The 11,031-nt window shown below is 46.8% G+C and overlaps 1 pseudogene; it reads right to left on the reverse strand.

Moving 5' to 3' along the window:
• Positions 1–1,469: 1,469 nt before the first annotated feature.
• On the reverse strand, positions 1,470–10,249 carry LOC123930553 (annotated as a pseudogene).
• Between the last annotated feature and the right edge of the window lie 782 nt (positions 10,250–11,031).

Raw genomic sequence — 11,031 nt, forward strand, 5'->3', positions numbered from 1 at the left:
GGGTTTTCTTGGTATGCAACAGGAGAAAAAGTAATGCAAACTCCTAATACAACAGCTTCAACCCCATATCCCTAACCTCATCCCCTTTCCAAATCCCATTTCCAAATCCATCCCCATGGAAGACACACCCTGAGGTGACCCCCGATGATCTCCTACCACTTAACGTCCACACCTTTGTGTCAGCCCCTTGAGTGTAGGCAGATCCGTGGCTTACTTCCAACGAACAGTACATGGCAAAAGGAATGGCATGTCGCCCCCCTAATCTCTCAATGAGGTGAGAGATTCTCTTTGCTGGCTTGCAACCATGTTGAGAAAGCTTCCTTTCCAAAGAACTGTGGGTGGTCTCTACTTGAGGCCACCACCAGCCAACACCCAGGAAGGCTCTGGAGGCCTCAGCCAAACAGTCAAAAGAAAATGGATTCCACCAACAATCTAAGGAGCTTGGAAGTGGCTCTCCCCCCACTAGAGTCTCTGATGAGACCACAGCCCTGGACAGCACATGAATTCTACTCTGGGGAGACCCTGGAGAATCTTTTTTTTTTTTTTTAATTTATTTAGGATTTTATTTTTAAGTAATCTCTATACCCAATGAGGCTCAAACTCATAATCCTGAGATCAAGAGTCACATGCTCCACCGACTGAGCCAGTCAGGTGCCCTGAAGTGGAGAAGCAAACTGAACTCTGTCTGGACTTCTGGTCTATGGAAATTGTGAGATAATCAATGCGTGTTTTAAGCCTCTAAGTTTGGGGTAATTTGTCATGCAGCAACAGACAATGAACACAATCCCATTTCATCTCTCACCAAGCCATACCCGCCTCCTGTGAGAGAATTCATTCTGTTGTTTAAGCCACTGTGTTTATGGTACTTTGTGATGGCGGCCTAAGAAAACTGATATAAAGGTCGTTATTCAGCCCACTGTACCGAGTTTTGATCACTGTACCATGGTTAGGCAAGAGGTTAACAGAAGAATTAGAAGAACATTACCTTTAAAAAATAATAATAATAAAGTAGACTTCATTTTTTAAAAAAGATTTTATTTATTTATTTGACAGAGAGAGATCATAAGTAGGCAGAGAGGCAGACAGAGAGAGTGAGAGGGAAGCAGGCTCCCTGCTGAGCAGAGAGCCCGATGTGGGACTCGATCCCAGGACTCTGAGATCATGACCTGAGCTGAAGGCAGCAGCTTAAACCACTGAGCCACCCAGGCGCCCCAGTAGGCTTCATTTTTTAGAGCAGTTTTAGGTTCACAGAAAAATTGATGAAAGGCACAGAGAGTTCCCATATACCCCCTATCCCCTTGCTCGCCTCCCCCATTATCTCCATCCACCCCCCCAACCCCAGAGTAGGACATTTGGTACAATTCAGGAACCAACATTGACACGTCATCGTCACTTTTGCGACTTTCTCTAATCCAAATTTATTTCACTCTTTTCTTAAGAGAAAGCTGTGCCTTTATTGGCCAAACAGGCTACTTGAGAGGGATGAAGCGGCGGGAATGGGCTGCCCCATACCAGGACTGCTGGGTTTCACAGGCTTGTAGGTGATGGAGAACTCGGCCCGGTGGTGGCCAGTCATCTTGGGCTTGATTCCCACCCGAGGAAGGTCTTGCCCTGGGAGACACCCGCCAGGCTGCCCACCACCTCGGGCAGGGTGATCACATCCCGCAGGTGCAACTCAACCATCCGGGGTTTCTCCAGGGCACAGCCTCTCTCTTAGCCTTGCGCAGGCGCCTTAGCAGTGAGCGCCGCTTCCCGCGCAAACGCACGGAGCTAGGCAGGTGCGCCAGGTGCGTCTGGTGCGTCATATGCGTCAGGAGCGTCCGACGCTCGTGGGCGGGACCAGCAGCTGGTCAAGGACGAAGCTCGTCTAGGTGAATTGACGTAAGGCGCGCTTTTCTCGCTGCTCCGCTTCCGCCGTTTTCAGCACTTTGGAAAGGTGAAGTGACCATTTATTCTTTGTATTTTAATTTTTTACAAGTTTATTTGTTTATTTGAGGGGGGGAGGGGAGAATCTTCAAGCCGACTCCCCGCTGTGGGCGGAGCCCCAGGAGGGCTTATCCCAGGACCCTGAGGCCATGGCTTGAGTGGAAACCAAGAGTCCGCTGCTCAACCGACTGAGCCACCCAGGCGCTCCTAAAATAAACATTTTTTTTTAAGATTTTATTTATTTATTTGACAGAGAGAGAGATCACAAGTAGGCAGAGAGGCAGGCAGAGAGAGAGGAGGAAGCAGGCTCCCGGCGGAGCAGAGAGCCCGATGCGGGGCTCGATCCCAGGACCCTGAGATCATGACCTGAGCCGAAGGCAGCGGCTTAATCCACTGAGCCACCCAGGCTCCCCTAAAATAAACATTTTTAAGGTTATTGGACATATGTGCTAAGGGCTTTTCACGACGATGCTAACAAGTGTGGATCAGAGACTCGTGCGACTAGCTTAAATCTTGTCAAAGACCAGTTCGTTCATGTATTCATTCAACAAACAGTATTAAGTGTCAAAAATATATATATAATTGTTTATAAAGTTCCATTCTTGACTGAATATTTGCTATTAGGAAATTACATTAATTACTCATGGGTGATAGTGGCCTTGTGGTCATGTTAGAAAGAGCCCTTATCTTTAAGGAAATGCACACTGAAGTATTTAGGGATGAAATAAGACTGTATGGGTGAGGGACGCCTGGGTGGCTCAGTTGGTTAAGCGGCTGCCTTCGGCTCAGATCATGATCCCAGTGTCCTGGGATCGAGTCCCACATCGGGCTCCGTGCTGGGCGGGGAGCCTGCTTCTCTTTCTGTCTCTGCCTGTGCTCGCTCTCGCTCTCTCTCTGACAAATAAATAAATAAAATCTTAAAAAAAAAAAAAAAGAAAGACTGTATGGGTGATCTTCCCAGGGATCCCGTGGAGAGGCGTTACATTGCTGTCTATTTGTGGCTGTAACTAGTTGCCTCAAATTCAGCACTTTAAGTAACGCTAACTCACTGTCTTACACTCTGGAGCCCAGAAATACATAATGGTTCTCACTGGGCTGAAAGCAGGGTGTCAGCAGGTTCCTTCCTGCAGGCTCCAGAGTAGAATCCACTTCATTGTCCTCTAGAAGCCACCCACACTCCTGGGGTCTGGGCTGCTTCTTCCCTTTTCCTTGCCAGCATTGTTGTCCCCGCTGTGCCTTTCTGTTCTATATCTTCCTGTGACTGATGCCTGCTATCATCCTGCACTTATAAGGACCCTTGTGACTATTGCGGAACCACTTGGAAAATCCAGGAATAGGTCCCTATCCTAAAACCAGCTGTTGAGAAACCTTAATTCCTTCTGCAACCTAATTGCCTTTTGCCATGTAGCAGAACACGGTCACAGGTTCCAGGGATCAGGATATGGACATCTTTGGGGGGGCCATTCTTCTGCCCACCACAGGGGCATGAGTGAAACAAGCTTGGACACAAGTTGATAAGTAGGGGATAAGCTAGGGGATGGTCATGGGTGTGGGGACTTCATTATCATCATATTATTTTTAAAATACGTATCCATTTTTGTTCCTTTTTCTAAAAGATTTTGTTTGTTAGAGCATGCGCATGAGAACGCAAGCAGGGGGAGCAGGAGAGGCAAAGGAAGAAGCAGATTCTGCTGAGCAGGGAGCCTGATATGGGGCCTAATCCTAGGAACTGGGATTATTTTTTAAAAATATTTTATTTATTTATTTGACAGAGAGAGAGCGATCACAAGCAGGCAGAGAGGCAGGCAGAGAGAGGGGGGAAGCAGGCTCCCCGCTGAGCAGAGCGCCTAATATGGGGCTCAATCCCAGGACCCTGACATCATGACCCGACCCGAAGGCAGAGGCTTCCACTGAGCCACCCAGGCACCCCAACCCTGGGATTGTGACCCAAGGTGAAGGCAGATGCTTAATGACTGAACCACCCAGGTGTCCCGACCTCATCATATTATTTTACTTTTGTATATACTTTGAATTTCTATAACCAAGAGTTAAATGAATAAAAATATTGCCCAGACTTTTTCTACCTCTGTCAGCTGATTTTAGGGAACTCCTCCTCACTTCAGCCCTCCTCAGTGTAGTCTTAAGTGTCAACTCAAGGATAGGGGCTCGTGCAACAGGGGTCTAGCCCACCTGCTTATGCAGTTTATATGTGTCCACAGGCTCTGCTTGTCTCACCCCAGGTCCATCTTCTGATCCACCCAACCTAAAATGCTTGAGGGGGTCCAGCAGAAGGAGCTCATGATTACAAAGCTTAGTAATCATAGTAGCATGGTACTGGCATAAAGGAAGGTATGGGAACCAATGGAAAAGAATAGAGAAGTCAGAAATAAACTTTCTTACATGTAGTCAAATGATCTTTGACATGTGTGCCAAGACCACTCAATGGGGAAAGGACAGTCTTGTCTTTTTTTTAAATATTTTATTTATTTATTTGACAGAGAGAAATCACAAGTAGGCAGAGAGGCAGGCAGAGAGAAAGGAGGAAGCAGGTTCCCCGTGGAGCAGAGAGCCCGATGCGGGGCTCCATCCCAGGACCCTGCGATCATGACCTGAGCCGAAGGCAGAGGCTTAACCCACTGAGCCACCCAGGCGCCCCAAGGACAGTCTTTTCAAAAATGGTGTTAGGAAAAAGGGATATCCACATGCAAAAGAACAAAATTAGACCTTTACCTTATCCCATGTACAAAAATTAACTCAAAATAGACCAAAGGCCAAAATGTTAGAAATAAAACTATTAAAACTCTTTTTAAAAAATATTTATTTATTTTCTGAAGTTATCTCCACCCAACACAGGGCTTGAGCTCACAACCCCAAGATGGAGAGTCTCATACTCCACCCATGGAGGCAGCCAGGGGTCCCTATTAAATTCTTAAAACACAGGGCAAAAGCTTCATGACTTTGGATTTGGCAGTGACTTCCTGAATGTGACAGCAAAAGCACAGACAACAAAATTAAACGTAAATTTAAAAAATAAATAAAACAAATACATTTTAAAAAGAACACCAAGAAACTTCCGTGCATCCAAGGACACAGCCAACAGAGTGAAAAAGCAGCCCACATACTAGAAGGATATATTTGCATGTCATCTATCTGATAAGGAGTTAATATCCAGAACTCCTCCAACTCCATAAAAACAAAAAACAAATGACCCCATTCAAAAATGGGCCAAGGACTTGAATAGACATTTCTCCAGAGAAGATACACAAACGGCCAATAAGCACATGAAAAGATGTTCCTGGTGGTTGCCAGGAGCTGGGAGGAGGGAGGAATGGGGAATGAGGCAGTTTTGTTTAATGGGCACAGAGTTTCTGTTGGAGATAATGAAAAGTTCTGCCAATAGAATAGACTGTGGCAATGGTTAGACAACATTGGGAGAGTAATGCCACTAAATTGTAAACGTAAAGATGGTTAAAATGGGAGCTTTTATGCTATGCTTGTCTTAGCCTCAATTTGAAAAGCTGGCAGTTCCATTTGGTCACAATCCTGCGACCTTGTTTGGGTTGGTCTCGTCTGTCTTGCAGCGGTCACAGGAGTGGCTGCATCGCTCCGCTGGCACATGGCCAGGACCCTCCCCCTTCACAGGATCTCTTTAAGAGATCTCCCCAGCCAGGCAGCCTGACCTATTTTATGGTAGCCCAGGGCTACCCAGGGTGCAAAAACAGACTTGCTGGCCCTCTAAAGCTTCAATCTAGAATAGGCAGAACCTCACTTCCGTCTTGTCCAACTGGTGAAAGGAAGTCACGAGGCCAGATTGAAGGGGCGGGGCCTACACAGGGTGTGACCCCTGGGATTTAGGGCTCACTGGGCCTCTGATGAGACGGACTACCATAGCAGTAAGCTGTGTGTGTTCTGCAGCGACCTGCTCCCTAGTTTCCACCTTCAGGATAGTCGGGGTACCAGTTCCCCCGGAGGGGATGCTTCAGCAGTGTCCTTCTGGGAGGCTTTCCTGAACGCGTAGCCCAGAGTCCACTCCTCCAACCCTTCCTGACATTTCCCGCGTTTATTTCCTTGTATTAAATCCTTCCTGTTTATGAGGCACCTGTGTGGCGTGGTTGGTTAAGCCTCTGATTCCTGGTTTCGGCTCAGGTCATGATCTCATGGTGATGAGATTGAGCCCCGAGTCGGGCTTCACACTCAGTGCAGTCTGCTTGAGATCCGCTCTCCCTCTCCCTCTGCCCCTCCAGCTCACTAGCACGCTCTGTCTCTCAAGTAAATAAATCTTTAAAAAGATTGGGGCTTAAAACAAGGAAAGCAGCCTCTCTTACCTTCAGTTGAATTTTTTTTAATTAATTTTTTAAAAGATTTTATTCATTTATTTGACAGAGAGAGAGATCACAAGTAGGCAGAGAGGCAGGCAGAGAGAGAGGAGGAAGCAGACTCCCTGCGGAGCAGAGAGCCCGATGTGGGGCTCGATCCCAGGACCCTGAGATCATGACCTGAGCCGAAGGCAGAGGCTTAATCCACTGAGCCACTCAGGCGCCCCTTTCAGTTGAATTTTGATAATAGGCAAACATTGCCATGAGGGCTTATCCTGGTGGCGAGGGATATGGTAGTGTTCTGGGGGTTTTGTAGCAAAGTAGCACTGCTGGGTGACTGCAGTAACAAACCTTGTCTGACAGGTGACTAGACTAGAAGTCTCAGATCAGAGTGTCTGCAGGGATTGGTTGGTTCCGAGGCTGTGCGGGTGATTCTATTCCCTGCCTCTCTGAGCTGAAGGCAGACACTTAACTGACTGAGCCAGCCAGGGGTGCCCCCCCAACACTTCTATACCTTTTAACAACGAATGATAAACTCTGAAGAAGCCACAAACTCTGAAGAAGCCACGGGACCAAAGAAAAAGGGTTTTAGGCTAGGGGTGGTTAAGTTGTGGGGAAGTGACTGAGAAATATGCAGAGGGAACTAGCGGGAGATAAGGATTATCTTAGAAACGCTTGTTTGGGGGCACCCTGGGTGGCTCAGTGGGTTGGGCCTCTGCCTTCGGCTCAGGTCATGATCTCAGGGTCCTGGGATCGAGCCCTGCATCAGGCTCTCTGCTTAGCGGGGAGCCTGCTTCCTCCCCCTTCTCTGCCTGCATCTCTGCCTACTTGTGATCTCTCTCTGTGTCAGATAAATGATAAAATCTTAAAAAAAAAAAAAAAAAAAGAAACGCTTGTTTGAAGAACCCTCTGGGTACCAACTTCGCATCTTCTCCACAGCCTTAAACTCCCCCCAGGGGGATTTACGGAAGTCCTCATTTCTTAGGAATTTCTGCTCGTGGTCAGATAGAAGAAACTCTGAGAAGGCTTCTTTCTGCCTCTGTTGATATTCATTTGCCTCCAGCTCAAAAAAGTCCTTATGCCAAAGTGCTATATTTTGGGGAGGCATATTCTGATCCCCTTCATTGCTGCAGAACTCCTAAGAATCCCTTTAAGAACGAGGGATGTGGGGCACCTGGGTGGCTCAGTGGGTTAAAGCGTCTGCCTTCAGCTCAGGTCATGATCCCAGAGTCCTGGGATCGAGCCCCACATCAGGCTCTCCGCTTAGCGGGGAGCCTGCTTCCTCCTCTCTCTCTCTGCCTGCTTCTCTGTGTACTTGTGATCTCTGTCTGTCAAATAAATAAATAAAATCTTAAAAAAAAAAAAAAAAAGAAAAAGAACGAGGAATGCTTGGGTAGCTCAGTTGGTTGGGCATCTGCCTTCGACTCGGATCATGATCCCAGGGTGCTGGAATCAACATCCAGCTCCTGCTCAATGGGAGCCTGCTTCTCCCTCTGCCTGCCGCTCTTCCTGCTTGTGCGCACTCTCTCTTTCTCTCTGACAAATAAAATCTTAAAAAGAAAGGAAAGGAAGGAAGGAAGAGATGAAGGAAGAAAAAGAAGGAGATGACTTGGGATCTTCTGAATGACAAAAATGTTTGGGCAGGGCGCCTGGGTGGCTCAGTTGGTTGAGTCTGCCTTGGGCTCAGGTCATGACCCCAGGGTCCTGGAATCGAGCCCCACATCGGGCTGCCTGCTCAGCAGAGAGTCTGCTTAAAGATTCTCTCCCTCGTCCCTCCTCTCACTTGGGCCACACACGCTCTCTCTCTCAAATAAATTTTTAAAATCTTAAAGAAAAAAAGGCCTAAACATCAGGTCCAGTGATTTTCCCAGCTGACAAAAGCATCAAGGTGCTTTGGGGGTGGTGTGCCTGGAGAGGGCACAGAAGCTCCAAACCTCTTCCCCACCCTTACTTAGCCTTACACCTCTTTTCTGTTCGGGAGTTCCTGAGCTATATCCTTTAGAATAAACCAGTAATAGTAACTAAAGTGCTTTCCTGAGTTTTGTGAGTTGTTCTGGTAAATGGATTTAACCCTGAGAGGCAGGTGTCACGGGATCCCCGGAATTTGCGGTTGGCTGGGCAGAGATGTGTGTGGCTTGGGCACGCTGTTTGCCGCCAGCATCCGAAGCGGGCAGTCTTGTGGGACTGAGCCCTTAACCGTCGGGGTCTGGGTTAACTCTGGATCATTAGCGTGGACATTGAACTGACCTGTTGGACATTTAGTTGGTGGCAGAGAATCCAAGAATTAGTTGGTGTGGAAAAACACGATGTATTTGATGTCACGGGAGGAAAAGAAACCTTTCAACCCTCAAAATAAGATTTTGAAGAATTTCGCTGTTCTCGATTGCTTTTTTTTTTAAGATTTTATTTATTTATTTGACAGAGATCACAAGTAGGCAGAGAGGCAGGCGGAGAGAGAGAGGAGGAAGCAGGCTCCCCGCTGAGCAGAGAACCCGACGTGGGGCTTGATCCCAGGACCCTGGGATCATGACCTGAGCCGAAGGCAGAGGCTTTAACCCACTGAGCCACCCAGGTGCCCCCTCGATTGCTTTTTGATAACATATTTGTCAACTGCTATTATTTATGAAGTTTTAATGTTTCTCATCTTTCTAATCTTTGAGGACCATACTGATAAGTGTTACAGGATAGTTTAATATATTGGTTTTAGACCCATCTTATTACTCTTCTGTAGAAAATAGAATCTTTGCTTCTTTCATCTGTTTCTTCAGAAGACCTTAAGAGGAATTGGGTGAGATCCTTTAAAAATAATCTCACTGGAATTTTGATTGAACTTGTACTAAAACCACGATATAATTTGGATAGAATTCACATCACTATAGCATTCAGACTAGCTCTCCAGGAAAACAATTAGTCCGTCGTGCATTGAAGTACTCTTTTGAAAGTATATTTGGGCCTTAGGGGTATAGACAGGATTACTCATAGTCACTGGCCCTTGGCACACACTGCTGTTTGGTGTGCCAGTTACTAAGCTATTACCTCTTGGCTCCAGATTCATTCCCGGGTTCTGAGCGTCCTGTACCTGGAATAGATGTCCTGCTAACCAGGCCCACGGGCTGCTTTGGACTCTGCCAACAGGGGGCGCCAGAGAGACTGTGGAAGCCTGGAGGAAGCAGTAGGGACCGTGCTCCTTCCTGTTTGCTCTCTGCTTCTTTCCTGTCCCTTGCTTTTTCCCATCAGCATCAGCATTACCCAGCACAGCTGTTTTGCCCCGGGGTGAGGCAGTTCCTTCCTGTAGCAGCTGCTGGATAAAATTTGCAGTTTTCCCAAATCTTGGACGCCCCCAGAGACCAACACCATTTCACAGCGTGCTTCCAAAGAGGGCCCCCAGCTGCTAGTGGTCCCCTGAGCTCGGACACGCCTGCATCAGCTGAGCAGTGTCCCCACCTGTTACCTGAGCTTTGTCCGCTGTAGACCCCTCATCCAAATCTTTAGTTTCAAGTAATTCTAAATTTTCTCCTTTGATTTTTCTGTCGCAGGGGTAGTAACTGCTTCCTGTACTTAACCACTACCCCGATACCATTGGGTTCTCTTTTTGCCTTTCCATTACCTGCTTCACCAATCCTTTATGCCTAAGTAACATTTATTCATATGCAGTCAGCTCTGTGACGATCACTGGTGTGATTTCTGTCTCCCGCTATGCCTTGACTGGCACCAGTATTTGCAACAGGAAGCCGATTCTCAAAGGCAGCGTTTGAGGGGTGGTTTCATTGTTGTTTAGGTGTTGGACCCAGTGATGAGCTCCTTGCCAATGAGAAATGAGACGCTAGTGACCTGTGGTGTGCAGTGGCATCAAGGTTAATCATATATTACCCCCTGGGTTGACTTTGATGAAGTTCCAACTGGAGCGAGTGACTTGGGAGATCAAATGCCTGCTTCGATTGATCATTATGACATGATGATGGCCACAGGATATCAGTACTCGGTGGCTTCTTCTGAGTGCCCGACATGCTTATTGAACAAACATTATAAGCTCGGGTCTTTATTTTTTTTTAAGATTTTATTTATTTATTTGACAGAGATCACAGGTAGGCAGAGAAGCAGGCAGAGAGAGAGAAAGGGAAACAGGCTCCCTGATGAGCAGAGAGCCCGATGCGGGGCTCGATCCCAGGACCCTGGGATCATGACCTGGGATCATGACCTGAGCCGAAGGCAGAGGTTTTAACCCACTGAGCCACCCAGGTGCCCCAAGCTCAGGTATTTAGACTCTCAGCTCCAATCACACTCGGAGAACCAGCTAGCTTCTGTGGAAGCCCCAATAAAATTTTATATTTAAAAGTTTATATTATATTTCTTGTATTTCTTGTATTTTATATTATATTTCTTTTACATTATATTTCTTGTAAATACAAGGTTAGCAGTACTGAAAATCCAACAGAAATTGTGGCTGTGTGGGTTGCAGAATGACGTAGCCCATTGAACTTAAAGCCTCTCTAGGTCTCTAATATAAAGGTTTGGGCATTGAATGGGAAAGAGTGGGATCCTGAGACTTACAGTGGGGATGTCTAGTTGGACACAGATAAACCTAAGAATCTTGAACTTTCTCTGTCCTACTTTTCCACACTGGCTACCAGTTCATTTCTCTACTCCCCTTTGTGACCAAGGTCATCAAAAGAATGATCTATACCTACTATCTCTAAATCATTGCCCCTCCATCCTTTCTTTCCTTTTTTTAAAAAAAGACTTTATTTATTTATTTGACAGAGAGAGAGCACAAGCAGGGGAAGCAGCA

The sequence above is a fragment of the Meles meles genome, chromosome 19 (genome assembly GCF_922984935.1).
Source record: "Meles meles chromosome 19, mMelMel3.1 paternal haplotype, whole genome shotgun sequence".
Classification (NCBI taxonomy): Eukaryota; Metazoa; Chordata; class Mammalia; order Carnivora; family Mustelidae; genus Meles; species Meles meles.